The 24,789-nt window shown below is 61.9% G+C and overlaps 25 non-coding genes and 1 pseudogene across 25 annotated transcripts; all 26 read left to right on the top strand.

Moving 5' to 3' along the window:
* Positions 1-26: 26 nt before the first annotated feature.
* LOC143801085 (U1 spliceosomal RNA) lies at positions 27-190 on the top strand. The gene has a single exon (XR_013220732.1). It is a non-coding gene; the product is annotated as a U1 spliceosomal RNA (small nuclear RNA).
* Positions 191-988: 798 nt separating this feature from the next.
* Positions 989-1,152, top strand: LOC143801084 (U1 spliceosomal RNA). The gene has a single exon (XR_013220731.1). It is a non-coding gene; the product is annotated as a U1 spliceosomal RNA (small nuclear RNA).
* Positions 1,153-1,950: 798 nt separating this feature from the next.
* LOC143801083 (U1 spliceosomal RNA) lies at positions 1,951-2,114 on the top strand. The gene has a single exon (XR_013220730.1). It is a non-coding gene; the product is annotated as a U1 spliceosomal RNA (small nuclear RNA).
* Positions 2,115-2,912: 798 nt separating this feature from the next.
* Positions 2,913-3,076, top strand: LOC143801082 (U1 spliceosomal RNA). The gene has a single exon (XR_013220729.1). It is a non-coding gene; the product is annotated as a U1 spliceosomal RNA (small nuclear RNA).
* A 798-nt stretch (positions 3,077-3,874) lies between these two features.
* Positions 3,875-4,038, top strand: LOC143801081 (U1 spliceosomal RNA). The gene has a single exon (XR_013220728.1). It is a non-coding gene; the product is annotated as a U1 spliceosomal RNA (small nuclear RNA).
* Positions 4,039-4,836: 798 nt separating this feature from the next.
* On the top strand, positions 4,837-5,000 carry LOC143801080 (U1 spliceosomal RNA). Its single transcript, XR_013220727.1, has one exon. It is a non-coding gene; the product is annotated as a U1 spliceosomal RNA (small nuclear RNA).
* Positions 5,001-5,798: 798 nt separating this feature from the next.
* Positions 5,799-5,962, top strand: LOC143801079 (U1 spliceosomal RNA). The gene has a single exon (XR_013220726.1). It is a non-coding gene; the product is annotated as a U1 spliceosomal RNA (small nuclear RNA).
* A 794-nt stretch (positions 5,963-6,756) lies between these two features.
* On the top strand, positions 6,757-6,920 carry LOC143800867 (U1 spliceosomal RNA). Its single transcript, XR_013220546.1, has one exon. It is a non-coding gene; the product is annotated as a U1 spliceosomal RNA (small nuclear RNA).
* A 794-nt stretch (positions 6,921-7,714) lies between these two features.
* LOC143801078 (U1 spliceosomal RNA) lies at positions 7,715-7,878 on the top strand. The gene has a single exon (XR_013220725.1). It is a non-coding gene; the product is annotated as a U1 spliceosomal RNA (small nuclear RNA).
* A 794-nt stretch (positions 7,879-8,672) lies between these two features.
* On the top strand, positions 8,673-8,836 carry LOC143801077 (U1 spliceosomal RNA). Its single transcript, XR_013220724.1, has one exon. It is a non-coding gene; the product is annotated as a U1 spliceosomal RNA (small nuclear RNA).
* A 794-nt stretch (positions 8,837-9,630) lies between these two features.
* Positions 9,631-9,794, top strand: LOC143801076 (U1 spliceosomal RNA). Its single transcript, XR_013220722.1, has one exon. It is a non-coding gene; the product is annotated as a U1 spliceosomal RNA (small nuclear RNA).
* A 795-nt stretch (positions 9,795-10,589) lies between these two features.
* On the top strand, positions 10,590-10,753 carry LOC143801074 (U1 spliceosomal RNA). Its single transcript, XR_013220721.1, has one exon. It is a non-coding gene; the product is annotated as a U1 spliceosomal RNA (small nuclear RNA).
* A 794-nt stretch (positions 10,754-11,547) lies between these two features.
* Positions 11,548-11,711, top strand: LOC143801073 (U1 spliceosomal RNA). The gene has a single exon (XR_013220720.1). It is a non-coding gene; the product is annotated as a U1 spliceosomal RNA (small nuclear RNA).
* A 795-nt stretch (positions 11,712-12,506) lies between these two features.
* LOC143801072 (U1 spliceosomal RNA) lies at positions 12,507-12,670 on the top strand. The gene has a single exon (XR_013220719.1). It is a non-coding gene; the product is annotated as a U1 spliceosomal RNA (small nuclear RNA).
* A 795-nt stretch (positions 12,671-13,465) lies between these two features.
* LOC143801071 (U1 spliceosomal RNA) lies at positions 13,466-13,629 on the top strand. Its single transcript, XR_013220718.1, has one exon. It is a non-coding gene; the product is annotated as a U1 spliceosomal RNA (small nuclear RNA).
* A 795-nt stretch (positions 13,630-14,424) lies between these two features.
* On the top strand, positions 14,425-14,588 carry LOC143801295 (U1 spliceosomal RNA). The gene has a single exon (XR_013220909.1). It is a non-coding gene; the product is annotated as a U1 spliceosomal RNA (small nuclear RNA).
* Positions 14,589-15,383: 795 nt separating this feature from the next.
* Positions 15,384-15,547, top strand: LOC143801070 (U1 spliceosomal RNA). The gene has a single exon (XR_013220717.1). It is a non-coding gene; the product is annotated as a U1 spliceosomal RNA (small nuclear RNA).
* A 795-nt stretch (positions 15,548-16,342) lies between these two features.
* LOC143801069 (U1 spliceosomal RNA) lies at positions 16,343-16,506 on the top strand. Its single transcript, XR_013220716.1, has one exon. It is a non-coding gene; the product is annotated as a U1 spliceosomal RNA (small nuclear RNA).
* Positions 16,507-17,301: 795 nt separating this feature from the next.
* LOC143801068 (U1 spliceosomal RNA) lies at positions 17,302-17,465 on the top strand. Its single transcript, XR_013220715.1, has one exon. It is a non-coding gene; the product is annotated as a U1 spliceosomal RNA (small nuclear RNA).
* A 796-nt stretch (positions 17,466-18,261) lies between these two features.
* On the top strand, positions 18,262-18,425 carry LOC143801278 (U1 spliceosomal RNA). Its single transcript, XR_013220895.1, has one exon. It is a non-coding gene; the product is annotated as a U1 spliceosomal RNA (small nuclear RNA).
* A 794-nt stretch (positions 18,426-19,219) lies between these two features.
* On the top strand, positions 19,220-19,383 carry LOC143801067 (U1 spliceosomal RNA). The gene has a single exon (XR_013220714.1). It is a non-coding gene; the product is annotated as a U1 spliceosomal RNA (small nuclear RNA).
* Positions 19,384-20,494: 1,111 nt separating this feature from the next.
* On the top strand, positions 20,495-20,630 carry LOC143801319 (U1 spliceosomal RNA; annotated as a pseudogene).
* Positions 20,631-21,424: 794 nt separating this feature from the next.
* On the top strand, positions 21,425-21,588 carry LOC143801284 (U1 spliceosomal RNA). The gene has a single exon (XR_013220901.1). It is a non-coding gene; the product is annotated as a U1 spliceosomal RNA (small nuclear RNA).
* Positions 21,589-22,382: 794 nt separating this feature from the next.
* LOC143801066 (U1 spliceosomal RNA) lies at positions 22,383-22,546 on the top strand. The gene has a single exon (XR_013220713.1). It is a non-coding gene; the product is annotated as a U1 spliceosomal RNA (small nuclear RNA).
* A 794-nt stretch (positions 22,547-23,340) lies between these two features.
* LOC143801065 (U1 spliceosomal RNA) lies at positions 23,341-23,504 on the top strand. Its single transcript, XR_013220712.1, has one exon. It is a non-coding gene; the product is annotated as a U1 spliceosomal RNA (small nuclear RNA).
* Positions 23,505-24,282: 778 nt separating this feature from the next.
* LOC143801063 (U1 spliceosomal RNA) lies at positions 24,283-24,446 on the top strand. Its single transcript, XR_013220711.1, has one exon. It is a non-coding gene; the product is annotated as a U1 spliceosomal RNA (small nuclear RNA).
* Positions 24,447-24,789: the final 343 nt, after the last annotated feature.

Here is a 24,789-nt window from a genome sequence, read left to right as displayed (position 1 = left end):
CTCGTCGGGCCGGCGGGCCCCAACTCATACTTACCTGGCAGGGGAGATACCATGATCACTAAGGTGGTTCTCCCAGGGTGAGGCTCATCCATTGCACTCCGGGTGTGCTGACCCCTGCGATTTCCCCAAATGCGGGAAACTCGACTGCATAATTTGTGGTAGTGGGGGACTGCGTTCGCGCTTTCCCCTGATTTCCTATGGTCAAAGACAGAACACTAAAGATGCTCTGCTGAGCCAAAGTGAGACTTTGGAGAAGCTCAAAGCAGGCAGATGTGGCCTTTGGCTCCCCCTTGTGGGGGAAGGATGCCACCTTCCCTGTGTCGTGTCGCTGCTTTCTTGGTTTGTTTGAGGTTGTTGCCTTTGCTTGACACTTTGGCCCTTTTTTGGCCCCCTGGCTGGTGGGGAATGATCACCTCATTTGCATCTCATTGACTTGGTGACGACATGGCTTGCTCTGCTTGTCTGCAGGGGCAGGCAGGCCCGCCCGCTCGCTCGCTCACGGGAGGGCACCTGCAGCATCCCCATCTCGCAGCCTTCGGGCTGGAGCTGGACCTGTGAGTGGGCCGCTGGTGCGCGGCTATCTGCTGCGGTTTGGGCCTCCTGCCCTTGAGCCTCCCTCCAGCGTGCATCCTCTTGAGCGGAGATGAGCGAGTCACGAGAGGGTGCCGGCCGGCAGCTGGAGCTCGAGCTGTCTACAGCATGTTCTCAGGCCAGCGCAGCAGCGTGAGGCTGCTGGGGCGGAGCCAACGCTCCTCTATGCAAATGACTCAGGCTGCTGCTGTGCATCTTGGGCGGCTTTGGACTTGAGCTCGGCCTGCCCTGGGGGGGGCGGAGTGGGCGTCGGGAGCGACCGGCGCCTCCCACTCGAGGAGCCTCCGTGCGGTCTGTGCCGAACGCCACCCCCGCCCCCTCCCTTTCGGGCCCGAGACTCCGCGATGTTGGGGAGCTGCGTCGGAGGGGCGCTCGTCGGGCCGGCGGGCCCCAACTCATACTTACCTGGCAGGGGAGATACCATGATCACTAAGGTGGTTCTCCCAGGGTGAGGCTCATCCATTGCACTCCGGGTGTGCTGACCCCTGCGATTTCCCCAAATGCGGGAAACTCGACTGCATAATTTGTGGTAGTGGGGGACTGCGTTCGCGCTTTCCCCTGATTTCCTATGGTCAAAGACAGAACACTAAAGATGCTCTGCTGAGCCAAAGTGAGACTTTGGAGAAGCTCAAAGCAGGCAGATGTGGCCTTTGGCTCCCCCTTGTGGGGGAAGGATGCCACCTTCCCTGTGTCGTGTCGCTGCTTTCTTGGTTTGTTTGAGGTTGTTGCCTTTGCTTGACACTTTGGCCCTTTTTTGGCCCCCTGGCTGGTGGGGAATGATCACCTCATTTGCATCTCATTGACTTGGTGACGACATGGCTTGCTCTGCTTGTCTGCAGGGGCAGGCAGGCCCGCCCGCTCGCTCGCTCACGGGAGGGCACCTGCAGCATCCCCATCTCGCAGCCTTCGGGCTGGAGCTGGACCTGTGAGTGGGCCGCTGGTGCGCGGCTATCTGCTGCGGTTTGGGCCTCCTGCCCTTGAGCCTCCCTCCAGCGTGCATCCTCTTGAGCGGAGATGAGCGAGTCACGAGAGGGTGCCGGCCGGCAGCTGGAGCTCGAGCTGTCTACAGCATGTTCTCAGGCCAGCGCAGCAGCGTGAGGCTGCTGGGGCGGAGCCAACGCTCCTCTATGCAAATGACTCAGGCTGCTGCTGTGCATCTTGGGCGGCTTTGGACTTGAGCTCGGCCTGCCCTGGGGGGGGCGGAGTGGGCGTCGGGAGCGACCGGCGCCTCCCACTCGAGGAGCCTCCGTGCGGTCTGTGCCGAACGCCACCCCCGCCCCCTCCCTTTCGGGCCCGAGACTCCGCGATGTTGGGGAGCTGCGTCGGAGGGGCGCTCGTCGGGCCGGCGGGCCCCAACTCATACTTACCTGGCAGGGGAGATACCATGATCACTAAGGTGGTTCTCCCAGGGTGAGGCTCATCCATTGCACTCCGGGTGTGCTGACCCCTGCGATTTCCCCAAATGCGGGAAACTCGACTGCATAATTTGTGGTAGTGGGGGACTGCGTTCGCGCTTTCCCCTGATTTCCTATGGTCAAAGACAGAACACTAAAGATGCTCTGCTGAGCCAAAGTGAGACTTTGGAGAAGCTCAAAGCAGGCAGATGTGGCCTTTGGCTCCCCCTTGTGGGGGAAGGATGCCACCTTCCCTGTGTCGTGTCGCTGCTTTCTTGGTTTGTTTGAGGTTGTTGCCTTTGCTTGACACTTTGGCCCTTTTTTGGCCCCCTGGCTGGTGGGGAATGATCACCTCATTTGCATCTCATTGACTTGGTGACGACATGGCTTGCTCTGCTTGTCTGCAGGGGCAGGCAGGCCCGCCCGCTCGCTCGCTCACGGGAGGGCACCTGCAGCATCCCCATCTCGCAGCCTTCGGGCTGGAGCTGGACCTGTGAGTGGGCCGCTGGTGCGCGGCTATCTGCTGCGGTTTGGGCCTCCTGCCCTTGAGCCTCCCTCCAGCGTGCATCCTCTTGAGCGGAGATGAGCGAGTCACGAGAGGGTGCCGGCCGGCAGCTGGAGCTCGAGCTGTCTACAGCATGTTCTCAGGCCAGCGCAGCAGCGTGAGGCTGCTGGGGCGGAGCCAACGCTCCTCTATGCAAATGACTCAGGCTGCTGCTGTGCATCTTGGGCGGCTTTGGACTTGAGCTCGGCCTGCCCTGGGGGGGGCGGAGTGGGCGTCGGGAGCGACCGGCGCCTCCCACTCGAGGAGCCTCCGTGCGGTCTGTGCCGAACGCCACCCCCGCCCCCTCCCTTTCGGGCCCGAGACTCCGCGATGTTGGGGAGCTGCGTCGGAGGGGCGCTCGTCGGGCCGGCGGGCCCCAACTCATACTTACCTGGCAGGGGAGATACCATGATCACTAAGGTGGTTCTCCCAGGGTGAGGCTCATCCATTGCACTCCGGGTGTGCTGACCCCTGCGATTTCCCCAAATGCGGGAAACTCGACTGCATAATTTGTGGTAGTGGGGGACTGCGTTCGCGCTTTCCCCTGATTTCCTATGGTCAAAGACAGAACACTAAAGATGCTCTGCTGAGCCAAAGTGAGACTTTGGAGAAGCTCAAAGCAGGCAGATGTGGCCTTTGGCTCCCCCTTGTGGGGGAAGGATGCCACCTTCCCTGTGTCGTGTCGCTGCTTTCTTGGTTTGTTTGAGGTTGTTGCCTTTGCTTGACACTTTGGCCCTTTTTTGGCCCCCTGGCTGGTGGGGAATGATCACCTCATTTGCATCTCATTGACTTGGTGACGACATGGCTTGCTCTGCTTGTCTGCAGGGGCAGGCAGGCCCGCCCGCTCGCTCGCTCACGGGAGGGCACCTGCAGCATCCCCATCTCGCAGCCTTCGGGCTGGAGCTGGACCTGTGAGTGGGCCGCTGGTGCGCGGCTATCTGCTGCGGTTTGGGCCTCCTGCCCTTGAGCCTCCCTCCAGCGTGCATCCTCTTGAGCGGAGATGAGCGAGTCACGAGAGGGTGCCGGCCGGCAGCTGGAGCTCGAGCTGTCTACAGCATGTTCTCAGGCCAGCGCAGCAGCGTGAGGCTGCTGGGGCGGAGCCAACGCTCCTCTATGCAAATGACTCAGGCTGCTGCTGTGCATCTTGGGCGGCTTTGGACTTGAGCTCGGCCTGCCCTGGGGGGGGCGGAGTGGGCGTCGGGAGCGACCGGCGCCTCCCACTCGAGGAGCCTCCGTGCGGTCTGTGCCGAACGCCACCCCCGCCCCCTCCCTTTCGGGCCCGAGACTCCGCGATGTTGGGGAGCTGCGTCGGAGGGGCGCTCGTCGGGCCGGCGGGCCCCAACTCATACTTACCTGGCAGGGGAGATACCATGATCACTAAGGTGGTTCTCCCAGGGTGAGGCTCATCCATTGCACTCCGGGTGTGCTGACCCCTGCGATTTCCCCAAATGCGGGAAACTCGACTGCATAATTTGTGGTAGTGGGGGACTGCGTTCGCGCTTTCCCCTGATTTCCTATGGTCAAAGACAGAACACTAAAGATGCTCTGCTGAGCCAAAGTGAGACTTTGGAGAAGCTCAAAGCAGGCAGATGTGGCCTTTGGCTCCCCCTTGTGGGGGAAGGATGCCACCTTCCCTGTGTCGTGTCGCTGCTTTCTTGGTTTGTTTGAGGTTGTTGCCTTTGCTTGACACTTTGGCCCTTTTTTGGCCCCCTGGCTGGTGGGGAATGATCACCTCATTTGCATCTCATTGACTTGGTGACGACATGGCTTGCTCTGCTTGTCTGCAGGGGCAGGCAGGCCCGCCCGCTCGCTCGCTCACGGGAGGGCACCTGCAGCATCCCCATCTCGCAGCCTTCGGGCTGGAGCTGGACCTGTGAGTGGGCCGCTGGTGCGCGGCTATCTGCTGCGGTTTGGGCCTCCTGCCCTTGAGCCTCCCTCCAGCGTGCATCCTCTTGAGCGGAGATGAGCGAGTCACGAGAGGGTGCCGGCCGGCAGCTGGAGCTCGAGCTGTCTACAGCATGTTCTCAGCCAAGCGCAGCAGCGTGAGGCTGCTGGGGCGGAGCCAACGCTCCTCTATGCAAATGACTCAGGCTGCTGCTGTGCATCTTGGGCGGCTTTGGACTTGAGCTCGGCCTGCCCTGGGGGGGGCGGAGTGGGCGTCGGGAGCGACCGGCGCCTCCCACTCGAGGAGCCTCCGTGCGGTCTGTGCCGAACGCCACCCCCGCCCCCTCCCTTTCGGGCCCGAGACTCCGCGATGTTGGGGAGCTGCGTCGGAGGGGCGCTCGTCGGGCCGGCGGGCCCCAACTCATACTTACCTGGCAGGGGAGATACCATGATCACTAAGGTGGTTCTCCCAGGGTGAGGCTCATCCATTGCACTCCGGGTGTGCTGACCCCTGCGATTTCCCCAAATGCGGGAAACTCGACTGCATAATTTGTGGTAGTGGGGGACTGCGTTCGCGCTTTCCCCTGATTTCCTATGGTCAAAGACAGAACACTAAAGATGCTCTGCTGAGCCAAAGTGAGACTTTGGAGAAGCTCAAAGCAGGCAGATGTGGCCTTTGGCTCCCCCTTGTGGGGGAAGGATGCCACCTTCCCTGTGTCGTGTCGCTGCTTTCTTGGTTTGTTTGAGGTTGTTGCCTTTGCTTGACACTTTGGCCCTTTTTTGGCCCCCTGGCTGGTGGGGAATGATCACCTCATTTGCATCTCATTGACTTGGTGACGACATGGCTTGCTCTGCTTGTCTGCAGGGGCAGGCAGGCCCGCCCGCTCGCTCGCTCACGGGAGGGCACCTGCAGCATCCCCATCTCGCAGCCTTCGGGCTGGAGCTGGACCTGTGAGTGGGCCGCTGGTGCGCGGCTATCTGCTGCGGTTTGGGCCTCCTGCCCTTGAGCCTCCCTCCAGCGTGCATCCTCTTGAGCGGAGATGAGCGAGTCACGAGAGGGTGCCGGCCGGCAGCTGGAGCTCGAGCTGTCTACAGCATGTTCTCAGGCCAGCGCAGCAGCGTGAGGCTGCTGGGGCGGAGCCAACGCTCCTCTATGCAAATGACTCAGGCTGCTGCTGTGCATCTTGGGTGGCTTTGGACTTGAGCTCGGCCTGCCCTGGGGGGGGCGGAGTGGGCGTCGGGAGCGACCGGCGCCTCCCACTCGAGGAGCCTCCGTGCGGTCTGTGCCGAACGCCACCCCCGCCCCCTCCCTTTCGGGCCCGAGACTCCGCGATGTTGGGGAGCTGCGTCGGAGGGGCGCTCGTCGGGCCGGCGGGCCCCAACTCATACTTACCTGGCAGGGGAGATACCATGATCACTAAGGTGGTTCTCCCAGGGTGAGGCTCATCCATTGCACTCCGGGTGTGCTGACCCCTGCGATTTCCCCAAATGCGGGAAACTCGACTGCATAATTTGTGGTAGTGGGGGACTGCGTTCGCGCTTTCCCCTGATTTCCTATGGTCAAAGACAGAACACTAAAGATGCTCTGCTGAGCCAAAGTGAGACTTTGGAGAAGCTCAAAGCAGGCAGATGTGGCCTTTGGCTCCCCCTTGTGGGGGAAGGATGCCACCTTCCCTGTGTCGTGTCGCTGCTTTCTTGGTTTGTTTGAGGTTGTTGCCTTTGCTTGACACTTTGGCCCTTTTTTGGCCCCCTGGCTGGTGGGGAATGATCACCTCATTTGCATCTCATTGACTTGGTGACGACATGGCTTGCTCTGCTTGTCTGCAGGGGCAGGCAGGCCCGCCCGCTCGCTCACGGGAGGGCACCTGCAGCATCCCCATCTCGCAGCCTTCGGGCTGGAGCTGGACCTGTGAGTGGGCCGCTGGTGCGCGGCTATCTGCTGCGGTTTGGGCCTCCTGCCCTTGAGCCTCCCTCCAGCGTGCATCCTCTTGAGCGGAGATGAGCGAGTCACGAGAGGGTGCCGGCCGGCAGCTGGAGCTCGAGCTGTCTACAGCATGTTCTCAGGCCAGCGCAGCAGCGTGAGGCTGCTGGGGCGGAGCCAACGCTCCTCTATGCAAATGACTCAGGCTGCTGCTGTGCATCTTGGGCGGCTTTGGACTTGAGCTCGGCCTGCCCTGGGGGGGGCGGAGTGGGCGTCGGGAGCGACCGGCGCCTCCCACTCGAGGAGCCTCCGTGCGGTCTGTGCCGAACGCCACCCCCGCCCCCTCCCTTTCGGGCCCGAGACTCCGCGATGTTGGGGAGCTGCGTCGGAGGGGCGCTCGTCGGGCCGGCGGGCCCCAACTCATACTTACCTGGCAGGGGAGATACCATGATCATTAAGGTGGTTCTCCCAGGGTGAGGCTCATCCATTGCACTCCGGGTGTGCTGACCCCTGCGATTTCCCCAAATGCGGGAAACTCGACTGCATAATTTGTGGTAGTGGGGGACTGCGTTCGCGCTTTCCCCTGATTTCCTATGGTCAAAGACAGAACACTAAAGATGCTCTGCTGAGCCAAAGTGAGACTTTGGAGAAGCTCAAAGCAGGCAGATGTGGCCTTTGGCTCCCCCTTGTGGGGGAAGGATGCCACCTTCCCTGTGTCGTGTCGCTGCTTTCTTGGTTTGTTTGAGGTTGTTGCCTTTGCTTGACACTTTGGCCCTTTTTTGGCCCCCTGGCTGGTGGGGAATGATCACCTCATTTGCATCTCATTGACTTGGTGACGACATGGCTTGCTCTGCTTGTCTGCAGGGGCAGGCAGGCCCGCCCGCTCGCTCACGGGAGGGCACCTGCAGCATCCCCATCTCGCAGCCTTCGGGCTGGAGCTGGACCTGTGAGTGGGCCGCTGGTGCGCGGCTATCTGCTGCGGTTTGGGCCTCCTGCCCTTGAGCCTCCCTCCAGCGTGCATCCTCTTGAGCGGAGATGAGCGAGTCACGAGAGGGTGCCGGCCGGCAGCTGGAGCTCGAGCTGTCTACAGCATGTTCTCAGGCCAGCGCAGCAGCGTGAGGCTGCTGGGGCGGAGCCAACGCTCCTCTATGCAAATGACTCAGGCTGCTGCTGTGCATCTTGGGCGGCTTTGGACTTGAGCTCGGCCTGCCCTGGGGGGGGCGGAGTGGGCGTCGGGAGCGACCGGCGCCTCCCACTCGAGGAGCCTCCGTGCGGTCTGTGCCGAACGCCACCCCCGCCCCCTCCCTTTCGGGCCCGAGACTCCGCGATGTTGGGGAGCTGCATCGGAGGGGCGCTCGTCGGGCCGGCGGGCCCCAACTCATACTTACCTGGCAGGGGAGATACCATGATCACTAAGGTGGTTCTCCCAGGGTGAGGCTCATCCATTGCACTCCGGGTGTGCTGACCCCTGCGATTTCCCCAAATGCGGGAAACTCGACTGCATAATTTGTGGTAGTGGGGGACTGCGTTCGCGCTTTCCCCTGATTTCCTATGGTCAAAGACAGAACACTAAAGATGCTCTGCTGAGCCAAAGTGAGACTTTGGAGAAGCTCAAAGCAGGCAGATGTGGCCTTTGGCTCCCCCTTGTGGGGGAAGGATGCCACCTTCCCTGTGTCGTGTCGCTGCTTTCTTGGTTTGTTTGAGGTTGTTGCCTTTGCTTGACACTTTGGCCCTTTTTTGGCCCCCTGGCTGGTGGGGAATGATCACCTCATTTGCATCTCATTGACTTGGTGACGACATGGCTTGCTCTGCTTGTCTGCAGGGGCAGGCAGGCCCGCCCGCTCGCTCACGGGAGGGCACCTGCAGCATCCCCATCTCGCAGCCTTCGGGCTGGAGCTGGACCTGTGAGTGGGCCGCTGGTGCGCGGCTATCTGCTGCGGTTTGGGCCTCCTGCCCTTGAGCCTCCCTCCAGCGTGCATCCTCTTGAGCGGAGATGAGCGAGTCACGAGAGGGTGCCGGCCGGCAGCTGGAGCTCGAGCTGTCTACAGCATGTTCTCAGGCCAGCGCAGCAGCGTGAGGCTGCTGGGGCGGAGCCAACGCTCCTCTATGCAAATGACTCAGGCTGCTGCTGTGCATCTTGGGCGGCTTTGGACTTGAGCTCGGCCTGCCCTGGGGGGGGCGGAGTGGGCGTCGGGAGCGACCGGCGCCTCCCACTCGAGGAGCCTCCGTGCGGTCTGTGCCGAACGCCACCCCCGCCCCCTCCCTTTCGGGCCCGAGACTCCGCGATGTTGGGGAGCTGCGTCGGAGGGGCGCTCGTCGGGCCGGCGGGCCCCAACTCATACTTACCTGGCAGGGGAGATACCATGATCACTAAGGTGGTTCTCCCAGGGTGAGGCTCATCCATTGCACTCCGGGTGTGCTGACCCCTGCGATTTCCCCAAATGCGGGAAACTCGACTGCATAATTTGTGGTAGTGGGGGACTGCGTTCGCGCTTTCCCCTGATTTCCTATGGTCAAAGACAGAACACTAAAGATGCTCTGCTGAGCCAAAGTGAGACTTTGGAGAAGCTCAAAGCAGGCAGATGTGGCCTTTGGCTCCCCCTTGTGGGGGAAGGATGCCACCTTCCCTGTGTCGTGTCGCTGCTTTCTTGGTTTGTTTGAGGTTGTTGCCTTTGCTTGACACTTTGGCCCTTTTTTGGCCCCCTGGCTGGTGGGGAATGATCACCTCATTTGCATCTCATTGACTTGGTGACGACATGGCTTGCTCTGCTTGTCTGCAGGGGCAGGCAGGCCCGCCCGCTCGCTCACGGGAGGGCACCTGCAGCATCCCCATCTCGCAGCCTTCGGGCTGGAGCTGGACCTGTGAGTGGGCCGCTGGTGCGCGGCTATCTGCTGCGGTTTGGGCCTCCTGCCCTTGAGCCTCCCTCCAGCGTGCATCCTCTTGAGCGGAGATGAGCGAGTCACGAGAGGGTGCCGGCCGGCAGCTGGAGCTCGAGCTGTCTACAGCATGTTCTCAGGCCAGCGCAGCAGCGTGAGGCTGCTGGGGCGGAGCCAACGCTCCTCTATGCAAATGACTCAGGCTGCTGCTGTGCATCTTGGGCGGCTTTGGACTTGAGCTCGGCCTGCCCTGGGGGGGGCGGAGTGGGCGTCGGGAGCGACCGGCGCCTCCCACTCGAGGAGCCTCCGTGCGGTCTGTGCCGAACGCCACCCCCGCCCCCTCCCTTTCGGGCCCGAGACTCCGCGATGTTGGGGAGCTGCGTCGGAGGGGCGCTCGTCGGGCCGGCGGGCCCCAACTCATACTTACCTGGCAGGGGAGATACCATGATCACTAAGGTGGTTCTCCCAGGGTGAGGCTCATCCATTGCACTCCGGGTGTGCTGACCCCTGCGATTTCCCCAAATGCGGGAAACTCGACTGCATAATTTGTGGTAGTGGGGGACTGCGTTCGCGCTTTCCCCTGATTTCCTATGGTCAAAGACAGAACACTAAAGATGCTCTGCTGAGCCAAAGTGAGACTTTGGAGAAGCTCAAAGCAGGCAGATGTGGCCTTTGGCTCCCCCTTGTGGGGGAAGGATGCCACCTTCCCTGTGTCGTGTCGCTGCTTTCTTGGTTTGTTTGAGGTTGTTGCCTTTGCTTGACACTTTGGCCCTTTTTTGGCCCCCTGGCTGGTGGGGAATGATCACCTCATTTGCATCTCATTGACTTGGTGACGACATGGCTTGCTCTGCTTGTCTGCAGGGGCAGGCAGGCCCGCCCGCTCGCTCACGGGAGGGCACCTGCAGCATCCCCATCTCGCAGCCTTCGGGCTGGAGCTGGACCTGTGAGTGGGCCGCTGGTGCGCGGCTATCTGCTGCGGTTTGGGCCTCCTGCCCTTGAGCCTCCCTCCAGCGTGCATCCTCTTGAGCGGAGATGAGCGAGTCACGAGAGGGTGCCGGCCGGCAGCTGGAGCTCGAGCTGTCTACAGCATGTTCTCAGGCCAGCGCAGCAGCGTGAGGCTGCTGGGGCGGAGCCAACGCTCCTCTATGCAAATGACTCAGGCTGCTGCTGTGCATCTTGGGCGGCTTTGGACTTGAGCTCGGCCTGCCCTGGGGGGGGGCGGAGTGGGCGTCGGGAGCGACCGGCGCCTCCCACTCGAGGAGCCTCCGTGCGGTCTGTGCCGAACGCCACCCCCGCCCCCTCCCTTTCGGGCCCGAGACTCCGCGATGTTGGGGAGCTGCGTCGGAGGGGCGCTCGTCGGGCCGGCGGGCCCCAACTCATACTTACCTGGCAGGGGAGATACCATGATCACTAAGGTGGTTCTCCCAGGGTGAGGCTCATCCATTGCACTCCGGGTGTGCTGACCCCTGCGATTTCCCCAAATGCGGGAAACTCGACTGCATAATTTGTGGTAGTGGGGGACTGCGTTCGCGCTTTCCCCTGATTTCCTATGGTCAAAGACAGAACACTAAAGATGCTCTGCTGAGCCAAAGTGAGACTTTGGAGAAGCTCAAAGCAGGCAGATGTGGCCTTTGGCTCCCCCTTGTGGGGGAAGGATGCCACCTTCCCTGTGTCGTGTCGCTGCTTTCTTGGTTTGTTTGAGGTTGTTGCCTTTGCTTGACACTTTGGCCCTTTTTTGGCCCCCTGGCTGGTGGGGAATGATCACCTCATTTGCATCTCATTGACTTGGTGACGACATGGCTTGCTCTGCTTGTCTGCAGGGGCAGGCAGGCCCGCCCGCTCGCTCACGGGAGGGCACCTGCAGCATCCCCATCTCGCAGCCTTCGGGCTGGAGCTGGACCTGTGAGTGGGCCGCTGGTGCGCGGCTATCTGCTGCGGTTTGGGCCTCCTGCCCTTGAGCCTCCCTCCAGCGTGCATCCTCTTGAGCGGAGATGAGCGAGTCACGAGAGGGTGCCGGCCGGCAGCTGGAGCTCGAGCTGTCTACAGCATGTTCTCAGGCCAGCGCAGCAGCGTGAGGCTGCTGGGGCGGAGCCAACGCTCCTCTATGCAAATGACTCAGGCTGCTGCTGTGCATCTTGGGCGGCTTTGGACTTGAGCTCGGCCTGCCCTGGGGGGGGCGGAGTGGGCGTCGGGAGCGACCGGCGCCTCCCACTCGAGGAGCCTCCGTGCGGTCTGTGCCGAACGCCACCCCCGCCCCCTCCCTTTCGGGCCCGAGACTCCGCGATGTTGGGGAGCTGCGTCGGAGGGGCGCTCGTCGGGCCGGCGGGCCCCAACTCATACTTACCTGGCAGGGGAGATACCATGATCACTAAGGTGGTTCTCCCAGGGTGAGGCTCATCCATTGCACTCCGGGTGTGCTGACCCCTGCGATTTCCCCAAATGCGGGAAACTCGACTGCATAATTTGTGGTAGTGGGGGACTGCGTTCGCGCTTTCCCCTGATTTCCTATGGTCAAAGACAGAACACTAAAGATGCTCTGCTGAGCCAAAGTGAGACTTTGGAGAAGCTCAAAGCAGGCAGATGTGGCCTTTGGCTCCCCCTTGTGGGGGAAGGATGCCACCTTCCCTGTGTCGTGTCGCTGCTTTCTTGGTTTGTTTGAGGTTGTTGCCTTTGCTTGACACTTTGGCCCTTTTTTGGCCCCCTGGCTGGTGGGGAATGATCACCTCATTTGCATCTCATTGACTTGGTGACGACATGGCTTGCTCTGCTTGTCTGCAGGGGCAGGCAGGCCCGCCCGCTCGCTCACGGGAGGGCACCTGCAGCATCCCCATCTCGCAGCCTTCGGGCTGGAGCTGGACCTGTGAGTGGGCCGCTGGTGCGCGGCTATCTGCTGCGGTTTGGGCCTCCTGCCCTTGAGCCTCCCTCCAGCGTGCATCCTCTTGAGCGGAGATGAGCGAGTCACGAGAGGGTGCCGGCCGGCAGCTGGAGCTCGAGCTGTCTACAGCATGTTCTCAGGCCAGCGCAGCAGCGTGAGGCTGCTGGGGCGGAGCCAACGCTCCTCTATGCAAATGACTCAGGCTGCTGCTGTGCATCTTGGGCGGCTTTGGACTTGAGCTCGGCCTGCCCTGGGGGGGGGCGGAGTGGGCGTCGGGAGCGACCGGCGCCTCCCACTCGAGGAGCCTCCGTGCGGTCTGTGCCGAACGCCACCCCCGCCCCCTCCCTTTCGGGCCCGAGACTCCGCGATGTTGGGGAGCTGCGTCGGAGGGGCGCTCGTCGGGCCGGCGGGCCCCAACTCATACTTACCTGGCAGGGGAGATACCATGATCACTAAGGTGGTTCTCCCAGGGTGAGGCTCATCCATTGCACTCCGGGTGTGCTGACCCCTGCGATTTCCCCAAATGCGGGAAACTCGACTGCATAATTTGTGGTAGTGGGGGACTGCGTTCGCGCTTTCCCCTGATTTCCTATGGTCAAAGACAGAACACTAAAGATGCTCTGCTGAGCCAAAGTGAGACTTTGGAGAAGCTCAAAGCAGGCAGATGTGGCCTTTGGCTCCCCCTTGTGGGGGAAGGATGCCACCTTCCCTGTGTCGTGTCGCTGCTTTCTTGGTTTGTTTGAGGTTGTTGCCTTTGCTTGACACTTTGGCCCTTTTTTGGCCCCCTGGCTGGTGGGGAATGATCACCTCATTTGCATCTCATTGACTTGGTGACGACATGGCTTGCTCTGCTTGTCTGCAGGGGCAGGCAGGCCCGCCCGCTCGCTCACGGGAGGGCACCTGCAGCATCCCCATCTCGCAGCCTTCGGGCTGGAGCTGGACCTGTGAGTGGGCCGCTGGTGCGCGGCTATCTGCTGCGGTTTGGGCCTCCTGCCCTTGAGCCTCCCTCCAGCGTGCATCCTCTTGAGCGGAGATGAGCGAGTCACGAGAGGGTGCCGGCCGGCAGCTGGAGCTCGAGCTGTCTACAGCATGTTCTCAGGCCAGCGCAGCAGCGTGAGGCTGCTGGGGCGGAGCCAACGCTCCTCTATGCAAATGACTCAGGCTGCTGCTGTGCATCTTGGGCGGCTTTGGACTTGAGCTCGGCCTGCCCTGGGGGGGGGCGGAGTGGGCGTCGGGAGCGACCGGCGCCTCCCACTCGAGGAGCCTCCGTGCGGTCTGTGCCGAACGCCACCCCCGCCCCCTCCCTTTCGGGCCCGAGACTCCGCGATGTTGGGGAGCTGCGTCGGAGGGGCGCTCGTCGGGCCGGCGGGCCCCAACTCATACTTACCTGGCAGGGGAGATACCATGATCACTAAGGTGGTTCTCCCAGGGTGAGGCTCATCCATTGCACTCCGGGTGTGCTGACCCCTGCGATTTCCCCAAATGCGGGAAACTCGACTGCATAATTTGTGGTAGTGGGGGACTGCGTTCGCGCTTTCCCCTGATTTCCTATGGTCAAAGACAGAACACTAAAGATGCTCTGCTGAGCCAAAGTGAGACTTTGGAGAAGCTCAAAGCAGGCAGATGTGGCCTTTGGCTCCCCCTTGTGGGGGAAGGATGCCACCTTCCCTGTGTCGTGTCGCTGCTTTCTTGGTTTGTTTGAGGTTGTTGCCTTTGCTTGACACTTTGGCCCTTTTTTGGCCCCCTGGCTGGTGGGGAATGATCACCTCATTTGCATCTCATTGACTTGGTGACGACATGGCTTGCTCTGCTTGTCTGCAGGGGCAGGCAGGCCCGCCCGCTCGCTCACGGGAGGGCACCTGCAGCATCCCCATCTCGCAGCCTTCGGGCTGGAGCTGGACCTGTGAGTGGGCCGCTGGTGCGCGGCTATCTGCTGCGGTTTGGGCCTCCTGCCCTTGAGCCTCCCTCCAGCGTGCATCCTCTTGAGCGGAGATGAGCGAGTCACGAGAGGGTGCCGGCCGGCAGCTGGAGCTCGAGCTGTCTACAGCATGTTCTCAGGCCAGCGCAGCAGCGTGAGGCTGCTGGGGCGGAGCCAACGCTCCTCTATGCAAATGACTCAGGCTGCTGCTGTGCATCTTGGGCGGCTTTGGACTTGAGCTCGGCCTGCCCTGGGGGGGGGCGGAGTGGGCGTCGGGAGCGACCGGCGCCTCCCACTCGAGGAGCCTCCGTGCGGTCTGTGCCGAACGCCACCCCCGCCCCCTCCCTTTCGGGCCCGAGACTCCGCGATGTTGGGGAGCTGCGTCGGAGGGGCGCTCGTCGGGCCGGCGGGCCCCAACTCATACTTACCTGGCAGGGAAGATACCATGATCACTAAGGTGGTTCTCCCAGGGTGAGGCTCATCCATTGCACTCCGGGTGTGCTGACCCCTGCGATTTCCCCAAATGCGGGAAACTCGACTGCATAATTTGTGGTAGTGGGGGACTGCGTTCGCGCTTTCCCCTGATTTCCTATGGTCAAAGACAGAACACTAAAGATGCTCTGCTGAGCCAAAGTGAGACTTTGGAGAAGCTCAAAGCAGGCAGATGTGGCCTTTGGCTCCCCCTTGTGGGGGAAGGATGCCACCTTCCCTGTGTCGTGTCGCTGCTTTCTTGGTTTGTTTGAGGTTGTTGCCTTTGCTTGACACTTTGGCCCTTTTTTGGCCCCCTGGCTGGTGGGGAATGATCACCTCATTTGCATCTCATTGACTTGGTGACGACATGGCTTGCTCTGCTTGTCTGCAGGGGCAGGCAGGCCCGCCCGCTCGCTCACGGGAGGGCACCTGCAGCATCCCCATCTCGCAGCCTTCGGGCTGGAGCTGGACCTGTGAGTGGGCCGCTGGTGCGCGGCTATCTGCTGCGGTTTGGGCCTCCTGCCCTTGAGCCTCCCTCCAGCGTGCATCCTCTTGAGCGGAGATGAGCGAGTCACGAGAGGGTGCCGGCCGGCAGCTGGAGCTCGAGCTGTCTACAGCATGTTCTCAGGCCAGCGCAGCAGCGTGAGGCTGCTGGGGCGGAGCCAACGCTCCTCTATGCAAATGACTCAGGCTGCTGCTGTGCATCTTGGGCGGCTTTGGACTTGAGCTCGGCCTGCCCTGGGGGGGGGCGGAGTGGGCGTCGGGAGCGACCGGCGCCTCCCACTCGAGGAGCCTCCGTGCGGTCTGTGCCGAACGCCACCCCCGCCCCCTCCCTTTCGGGCCCGAGACTCCGCGATGTTGGGGAGCTGCGTCGGAGGGGCGCTCGTCGGGCCGGCGGGCCCCAACTCATACTTACCTGGCAGGGGAGATACCATGATCACTAAGGTGGTTCTCCCAGGGTGAGGCTCATCCATTGCACTCCGGGTGTGCTGACCCCTGCGATTTCCCCAAATGCGGGAAACTCGACTGCATAATTTGTGGTAGTGGGGGACTGCGTTCGCGCTTTCCCCTGATTTCCTATGGTCAAAGACAGAACACTAAAGATGCTCTGCTGAGCCAAAGTGAGACTTTGGAGAAGCTCAAAGCAGGCAGATGTAGCCTTTGGCTCCCCCTTGTGGGGGAAGGATGCCACCTTCCCTGTGTCGTGTCGCTGCTTTCTTGGTTTGTTTGAGGTTGTTGCCTTTGCTTGACACTTTGGCCCTTTTTTGGCCCCCTGGCTGGTGGGGAATGATCACCTCATTTGCATCTCATTGACTTGGTGACGACATGGCTTGCTCTGCTTGTCTGCAGGGGCAGGCAGGCCCGCCCGCTCGCTCACGGGAGGGCACCTGCAGCATCCCCATCTCGCAGCCTTCGGGCTGGAGCTGGACCTGTGAGTGGGCCGCTGGTGCGCGGCTATCTGCTGCGGTTTGGGCCTCCTGCCCTTGAGCCTCCCTCCAGCGTGCATCCTCTTGAGCGGAGATGAGCGAGTCACGAGAGGGTGCCGGCCGGCAGCTGGAGCTCGAGCTGTCTACAGCATGTTCTCAGGCCAGCGCAGCAGCGTGAGGCTGCTGGGGCGGAGCCAACGCTCCTCTATGCAAATGACTCAGGCTGCTGCTGTGCATCTTGGGCGGCTTTGGACTTGAGCTCGGCCTGCCCTGGGGGGGGGCGGAGTGGGCGTCGGGAGCGACCGGCGCCTCCCACTCGAGGAGCCTCCGTGCGGTCTGTGCCGAACGCCACCCCCGCCCCCTCCCTTTCGGGCCCGAGACTCCGCGATGTTGGGGAGCTGCGTCGGAGGGGCGCTCGTCGGGCCGGCGGGCCCCAACTCATACTTACCTGGCAGGGGAGATACCATGATCACTAAGGTGGTTCTCCCAGGGTGAGGCTCATCCATTGCACTCCGGGTGTGCTGACCCCTGCGATTTCCCCAAATGCGGGAAACTCGACTGCATAATTTGTGGTAGTGGGGGACTGCGTTCGCGCTTTCCCCTGATTTCCTATGGTCAAAGACAGAACACTAAAGATGCTCTGCTGAGCCAAAGTGAGACTTTGGAGAAGCTCAAAGCAGGCAGATGTGGCCTTTGGCTCCCCCTTGTGGGGGAAGGATGCCACCTTCCCTGTGTCGTGTCGCTGCTTTCTTGGTTTGTTTGAGGTTGTTGCCTTTGCTTGACACTTTGGCCCTTTTTTGGCCCCCTGGCTGGTGGGGAATGATCACCTCATTTGCATCTCATTGACTTGGTGACGACATGGCTTGCTCTGCTTGTCTGCAGGGGCAGGCAGGCCCGCCCGCTCGCTCACGGGAGGGCACCTGCAGCATCCCCATCTCGCAGCCTTCGGGCTGGAGCTGGACCTGTGAGTGGGCCGCTGGTGCGCGGCTATCTGCTGCGGTTTGGGCCTCCTGCCCTTGAGCCTCCCTCCAGCGTGCATCCTCTTGAGCGGAGATGAGCGAGTCACGAGAGGGTGCCGGCCGGCAGCTGGAGCTCGAGCTGTCTACAGCATGTTCTCAGGCCAGCGCAGCAGCGTGAGGCTGCTGGGGCGGAGCCAACGCTCCTCTATGCAAATGACTCAGGCTGCTGCTGTGCATCTTGGGCGGCTTTGGACTTGAGCTCGGCCTGCCCTGGGGGGGGGCGGAGTGGGCGTCGGGAGCGACCGGCGCCTCCCACTCGAGGAGCCTCCGTGCGGTCTGTGCCGAACGCCACCCCCGCCCCCTCCCTTTCGGGCCCGAGACTCCGCGATGTTGGGGAGCTGCGTCGGAGGGGCGCTCGTCGGGCCGGCGGGCCCCAACTCATACTTACCTGGCAGGGGAGATACCATGATCACTAAGGTGGTTCTCCCAGGGTGAGGCTCATCCATTGCACTCCGGGTGTGCTGACCCCTGCGATTTCCCCAAATGCGGGAAACTCGACTGCATAATTTGTGGTAGTGGGGGACTGCGTTCGCGCTTTCCCCTGATTTCCTATGGTCAAAGACAGAACACTAAAGATGCTCTGCTGAGCCAAAGTGAGACTTTGGAGAAGCTCAAAGCAGGCAGATGTGGCCTTTGGCTCCCCCTTGTGGGGGAAGGATGCCACCTTCCCTGTGTCGTGTCGCTGCTTTCTTGGTTTGTTTGAGGTTGTTGCCTTTGCTTGACACTTTGGCCCTTTTTTGGCCCCCTGGCTGGTGGGGAATGATCACCTCATTTGCATCTCATTGACTTGGTGACGACATGGCTTGCTCTGCTTGTCTGCAGGGGCAGGCAGGCCCGCCCGCTCGCTCACGGGAGGGCACCTGCAGCATCCCCATCTCGCAGCCTTCGGGCTGGAGCTGGACCTGTGAGTGGGCCGCTGGTGCGCGGCTATCTGCTGCGGTTTGGGCCTCCTGCCCTTGAGCCTCCCTCCAGCGTGCATCCTCTTGAGCGGAGATGAGCGAGTCACGAGAGGGTGCCGGCCGGCAGCTGGAGCTCGAGCTGTCTACAGCATGTTCTCAGGCCAGCGCAGCAGCGTGAGGCTGCTGGGGCGGAGCCAACGCTCCTCTATGCAAATGACTCAGGCTGCTGCTGTGCATCTTGGGCGGCTTTGGACTTGAGCTCGGCCTGCCCTGGGGGGGGGGCGGAGTGGGCGTCGGGAGCGACCGGCGCCTCCCACTCGAGGAGCCTCCGTGCGGTCTGTGCCGAACGCCACCCCCGCCCCCTCCCTTTCGGGCCCGAGACTCCGCGATGTTGGGGAGCTGCGTCGGAGGGGCGCTCGTCGGGCCGGCGGGCCCCAACTCATACTTACCTGGCAGGGGAGATACCATGATCACTAAGGTGGTTCTCCCAGGGTGAGGCTCATCCATTGCACTCCGGGTGTGCTGACCCCTGCGATTTCCCCAAATGCGGGAAACTCGACTGCATAATTTGTGGTAGTGGGGGACTGCGTTCGTGCTTTCCCCTGATTTCCTATGGTCAAAGACAGAACACTAAAGATGCTCTGCTGAGCCAAAGTGAGACTTTGGAGAAGCTCAAAGCAGGCAGATGTGGCCTTTGGCTCCCCCTTGTGGGGGAAGGATGCCACCTTCCCTGTGTCGTGTCGCTGCTTTCTTGGTTTGTTTGAGGTTGTTGCCTTTGCTTGACACTTTGGCCCTTTTTTGGCCCCCTGGCTGGTGGGGAATGATCACCTCATTTGCATCTCATTGACTTGGTGACGACATGGCTTGCTCTGCTTGTCTGCAGGGGCAGGCAGGCCCGCCCGCTCGCTCACGGGAGGGCACCTGCAGCATCCCCATCTCGCAGCCTTCGGGCTGGAGCTGGACCTGTGAGTGGGCCGCTGGTGCGCGGCTATCTGCTGCGGTTTGGGCCTCCTGCCCTTGAGCCTCCCTCCAGCGTGCATCCTCTTGAGCGGAGATGAGCGAGTCACGAGAGGGTGCCGGCCGGCAGCTGGAGCTCGAGCTGTCTACAGCATGTTCTCAGGCCAGCGCAGCAGCGTGAGGCTGCTGGGGCGGAGCCAACGCTCCTCTATGCAAATGACTCAGGCTGCTGCTGTGCATCTTGGGCGGCTTTGGACTTGAGCTCGGCCTGCCCTGGGGGGGGCGGAGTGGGCGTCGGGAGCGACCGGCGCCTCCCACTCGAGGAGCCTCCGTGCGGTCTGTGCCGAACGCCACCCCCGCCCCCTCCCTTTCGGGCCCGAGACTCCGCGATGTTGGGGAGCTGCGTCGGAGGGGCGCTCGTCGGGCCGGCGGGCCCCAACTCATACTTACCTGGCAGGGGAGATACCATGATCACTAAGGTGGTTCTCCCAGGGTGAGGCTCATCCATTGCACTCCGGGTGTGCTGACCCCTGCGATTTCCCCAAATGCGGGAAACTCGACTGCATAATTTGTGGTAGTGGGGGACTGCGTTCGCGCTTTCCCCTGATTTCCTATGGTCAAAGACAGAACACTAAAGATGCTCTGCTGAGCCAAAGTGAGACTTTGGAGAAGCTCAAAGCAGGCAGATGTGGCCTTTGGCTCCCCCTTGTGGGGGAAGGATGCCACCTTCCCTGTGTCGTGTCGCTGCTTTCTTGGTTTGTTTGAGGTTGTTGCCTTTGCTTGACACTTTGGCCCTTTTTTGGCCCCCTGGCTGGTGGGGAATGATCACCTCATTTGCATCTCATTGACTTGGTGACGACATGGCTTGCTCTGCTTGTCTGCAGGGGCAGGCAGGCCCGCCCGCTCGCTCACGGGAGGGCACCTGCAGCATCCCCATCTCGCAGCCTTCGGGCTGGAGCTGGACCTGTGAGTGGGCCGCTGGTGCGCGGCTATCTGCTGCGGTTTGGGCCTCCTGCCCTTGAGCCTCCCTCCAGCGTGCATCCTCTTGAGCGGAGATGAGCGAGTCACGAGAGGGTGCCGGCCGGCAGCTGGAGCTCGAGCTGTCTACAGCATGTTCTCAGGCCAGCGCAGCAGCGTGAGGCTGCTGGGGCGGAGCCAACGCTCCTCTATGCAAATGACTCAGGCTGCTGCTGTGCATCTTGGGCGGCTTTGGACTTGAGCTCGGCCTGCCCTGGGGGGGGCGGAGTGGGCGTCGGGAGCGACCGGCGCCTCCCACTCGAGGAGCCTCCGTGCGGTCTGTGCCGAACGCCACCCCCGCCCCCTCCCTTTCGGGCCCGAGACTCCGCGATGTTGGGGAGCTGCGTCGGAGGGGCGCTCGTCGGGCCGGCGGGCCCCAACTCATACTTACCTGGCAGGGGAGATACCATGATCACTAAGGCTACGTTCACATTTGCGGTCAGCGCCGGGCGCCGCAGCGGCGCCGCATGCGTCATGCGCCCCTATATTTAACATGGGGGCGCATGGACATGCGTTGTGCTGCGTTTAGCGCCGCATGGCCGCAAGCGTTGGACGCAAGAAACGCATCAAGTTGCATTTTTTTTGCGTCCAACTTGCGGCCAAAAACGACGCATGCGGCGCAAAACGCAGCGTTTTAGCGTGCATTTTGCCGCGTTTTTGTTTGCGTTGTGCGCTGCGGCGCACAACGCAAATGTGAACGTAGCTTAAGGTGGTTCTCCCAGGGTGAGGCTCATCCATTGCACTCCGGGTGTGCTGACCCCTGCGATTTCCCCAAATGCGGGAAACTCGACTGCATAATTTGTGGTAGTGGGGGACTGCGTTCGCGCTTTCCCCTGATTTCCTATGGTCAAAGACAGAACACTAAAGATGCTCTGCTGAGCCAAAGTGAGACTTTGGAGAAGCTCAAAGCAGGCAGATGTGGCCTTTGGCTCCCCCTTGTGGGGGAAGGATGCCACCTTCCCTGTGTCGTGTCGCTGCTTTCTTGGTTTGTTTGAGGTTGTTGCCTTTGCTTGACACTTTGGCCCTTTTTTGGCCCCCTGGCTGGTGGGGAATGATCACCTCATTTGCATCTCATTGACTTGGTGACGACATGGCTTGCTCTGCTTGTCTGCAGGGGCAGGCAGGCCCGCCCGCTCGCTCACGGGAGGGCACCTGCAGCATCCCCATCTCGCAGCCTTCGGGCTGGAGCTGGACCTGTGAGTGGGCCGCTGGTGCGCGGCTATCTGCTGCGGTTTGGGCCTCCTGCCCTTGAGCCTCCCTCCAGCGTGCATCCTCTTGAGCGGAGATGAGCGAGTCACGAGAGGGTGCCGGCCGGCAGCTGGAGCTCGAGCTGTCTACAGCATGTTCTCAGGCCAGCGCAGCAGCGTGAGGCTGCTGGGGCGGAGCCAACGCTCCTCTATGCAAATGACTCAGGCTGCTGCTGTGCATCTTGGGCGGCTTTGGACTTGAGCTCGGCCTGCCCTGGGGGGGGCGGAGTGGGCGTCGGGAGTGACCGGCGCCTCCCACTCGAGGAGCCTCCGTGCGGTCTGTGCCGAACGCCACCCCCGCCCCCTCCCTTTCGGGCCCGAGACTCCGCGATGTTGGGGAGCTGCGTCGGAGGGGCGCTCGTCGGGCCGGCGGGCCCCAACTCATACTTACCTGGCAGGGGAGATACCATGATCACTAAGGTGGTTCTCCCAGGGTGAGGCTCATCCATTGCACTCCGGGTGTGCTGACCCCTGCGATTTCCCCAAATGCGGGAAACTTGACTGCATAATTTGTGGTAGTGGGGGACTGCGTTCGCGCTTTCCCCTGATTTCCTATGGTCAAAGACAGAACACTAAAGATGCTCTGCTGAGCCAAAGTGAGACTTTGGAGAAGCTCAAAGCAGGCAGATGTGGCCTTTGGCTCCCCCTTGTGGGGGAAGGATGCCACCTTCCCTGTGTCGTGTCGCTGCTTTCTTGGTTTGTTTGAGGTTGTTGCCTTTGCTTGACACTTTGGCCCTTTTTTGGCCCCCTGGCTGGTGGGGAATGATCACCTCATTTGCATCTCATTGACTTGGTGACGACATGGCTTGCTCTGCTTGTCTGCAGGGGCAGGCAGGCCCGCCCGCTCGCTCACGGGAGGGCACCTGCAGCATCCCCATCTCGCAGCCTTCGGGCTGGAGCTGGACCTGTGAGTGGGCCGCTGGTGCGCGGCTATCTGCTGCGGTTTGGGCCTCCTGCCCTTGAGCCTCCCTCCAGCGTGCATCCTCTTGAGCGGAGATGAGCGAGTCACGAGAGGGTGCCGGCCGGCAGCTGGAGCTCGAGCTGTCTACAGCATGTTCTCAGGCCAGCGCAGCAGCGTGAGGCTGCTGGGGCGGAGCCAACGCTCCTCTATGCAAATGACTCAGGCTGCTGCTGTGCATCTTGGGCGGCTTTGGACTTGAGCTCGGCCTGCCCTGGGGGGGGCGGAGTGGGCGTCGGGAGCGACCGGCGCCTCCCACTCGAGGAGCCTCCGTGCGGTCTGTGCCGAACTCCACCCCCGCCCCCTCCCTTTCGGGCCCGAGACTCCGCGATGTTGGGGAGCTGCGTCGGAGGGGCGCTCGTCGGGCCGGCGGGCCCCAACTCATACTTACCTGGCAGGGGAGATACCATGATCACTAAGGTGGTTCTCCCAGGGTGAGGCTCATCCATTGCACTCCGGGTGTGCTGACCCCTGCGATTTCCCCAAATGCGGGAAACTCGACTGCATAATTTGTGGTAGTGGGGGACTGCGTTCGCGCTTTCCCCTGATTTCCTATGGTCAAAGACAGAACACTAAAGATGCTCTGCTGAGCCAAAGTGAGACTTTGGAGAAGCTCAAAGCAGGCAGATGTGGCCTTTGGCTCCCCCTTGTGGGGGAAGGATGCCACCTTCCCTGTGTCGTGTCGCTGCTTTCTTGGTTTGTTTGAGGTTGTTGCCTTTGCTTGACACTTTGGCCCTTTTTTGGCCCCCTGGCTGGTGGGGAATGATCACCTCATTTGCATCTCATTGACTTGGTGACGGCATGGCTTGCTCTGCTTGTCTGCAGGGGCAGGCAGGCCCGCCCGCTCGCTCACGGGAGGGCACCTGCAGCATCCCCATCTCGCAGCCTTCGGGCTGGAGCTGGACCTGTGAGTGGGCCGCTGGTGCGCGGCTATCTGCTGCGGTTTGGGCCTCCTGCCCTTGAGCCTCCCTCCAGCGTGCATCCTCTTGAGCGGAGATGAGCGAGTCACGAGAGGGTGCCGGCCGGCAGCTGGAGCTCGAGCTGTCTACAGCATGTTCTCAGGCCAGCGCAGCAGCGTGAGGCTGCTGGGGCGGAGCCAACGCTCCTCTATGCAAATGACTCAGGCTGCTGCTGTGCATCTTGGGCGGCTTTGGACTTGAGCTCGGCCTGCCCTGGGGGGGGCGGAGTGGGCGTCGGGAGCGACCGGCGCCTCCCACTCGAGGAGCCTCCGTGCGGTCTGTGCCGAACGCCACCCCCGCCCCCTCCCTTTCGGGCCCGAGACTCCGCGATGTTGGGGAGCTGCGTCGGAGGGGCGCTCGTCGGGCCGGCGGGCCCCAACTCATACTTACCTGGCAGGGGAGATACCATGATCACTAAGGTGGTTCTCCCAGGGTGAGGCTCATCCATTGCACTCCGGGTGTGCTGACCCCTGCGATTTCCCCAAATGCGGGAAACTCGACTGCATAATTTGTGGTAGTGGGGGACTGCGTTCGCGCTTTCCCCTGATTTCCTATGGTCAAAGACAGAACACTAAAGATGCTCTGCTGAGCCAAAGTGAGACTTTGGAGAAGCTCAAAGCAGGCAGATGTGGCCTTTGGCTCCCCCTTGTGGGGGAAGGATGCCACCTTCCCTGTGTCGTGTCGCTGCTTTCTTGGTTTGTTTGAGGTTGTTGCCTTTGCTTGACACTTTGGCCCTTTTTTGGCCCCCTGGCTGGTGGGGAATGATCACCTCATTTGCATCTCATTGACTTGGTGACGACATGGCTTGCTCTGCTTGTCTGCAGGGGCAGGCAGGCCCGCCCGCTCGCTCGCTCACGGGAGGGCACCTGCAGCATCCCCATCTCGCAGCCTTCGGGCTGGAGCTGGACCTGTGAGTGGGCCGCTGGTGCGCGGCTATCTGCTGCGGTTTGGGCCTCCTGCCCTTGAGCCTCCCTCCAGCGTGCATCCTCTTGAGCGGAGATGAGCGAGTCACGAGAGGGTGCCGGCCGGCAGCTGGAGCTCGAGCTGTCTACAGCATGTTCTCAGGCCAGCGCAGCAGCGTGAGGCTGCTGGGGCGGAGCCAACGCTCCTCTATGCAAATGACTCAGGCTGCTGCTGTGCATCTTGGGCGGCTTTGGACTTGAGCTCGGCCTGCCCTGGGGGGGGCGGAGTGGGCGTCGGGAGCGACCGGCGCCTCCCACTCGAGGAGCCTCCGTGCGGTCTGTGCCGAACGCCACCCCCGCCCCCTCCCTTTCGGGCCCGAGACTCCGCGATGTTGGGGAGCTGCGTCGGAGGGGCCCAACTCATACTTACCTGGCAGGGGAGATACCATGATCACTAAGGTGGTTCTCCCAGGGTGAGGCTCATCCATTGCACTCCGGGTGTGCTGACCCCTGCGATTTCCCCAAATGCGGGAAACTCGACTGCATAATTTGTGGTAGTGGGGGACTGCGTTCGCGCTTTCCCCTGATTTCCTATGGTCAAAGACAGAACACTAAAGATGCTCTGCTGAGCCAAAGTGAGACTTTGGAGAAGCTCAAAGCAGGCAGATGTGGCCTTTGGCTCCCCCTTGTGGGGGAAGGATGCCACCTTCCCTGTGTCGTGTCGCTGCTTTCTTGGTTTGTTTGAGGTTGTTGCCTTTGCTTGACACTTTGGCCCTTTTTTGGCCCCCTGGCTGGTGGGGAATGATCACCTCATTTGCATCTCATTGACTTGGTGACGACATGGCTTGCTCTGCTTGTCTGCAGGGGCAGGCAGGCCCGCCCGCTCGCTCGCTCACGGGAGGGCACCTGCAGCATCCCCATCTCGCAGC

The sequence above is a fragment of the Ranitomeya variabilis genome, chromosome 1, assembly GCF_051348905.1.
Source record: "Ranitomeya variabilis isolate aRanVar5 chromosome 1, aRanVar5.hap1, whole genome shotgun sequence".
Classification (NCBI taxonomy): Eukaryota; Metazoa; Chordata; class Amphibia; order Anura; family Dendrobatidae; genus Ranitomeya; species Ranitomeya variabilis.
This window is presented reverse-complemented; position numbering and strand designations above follow the sequence as displayed.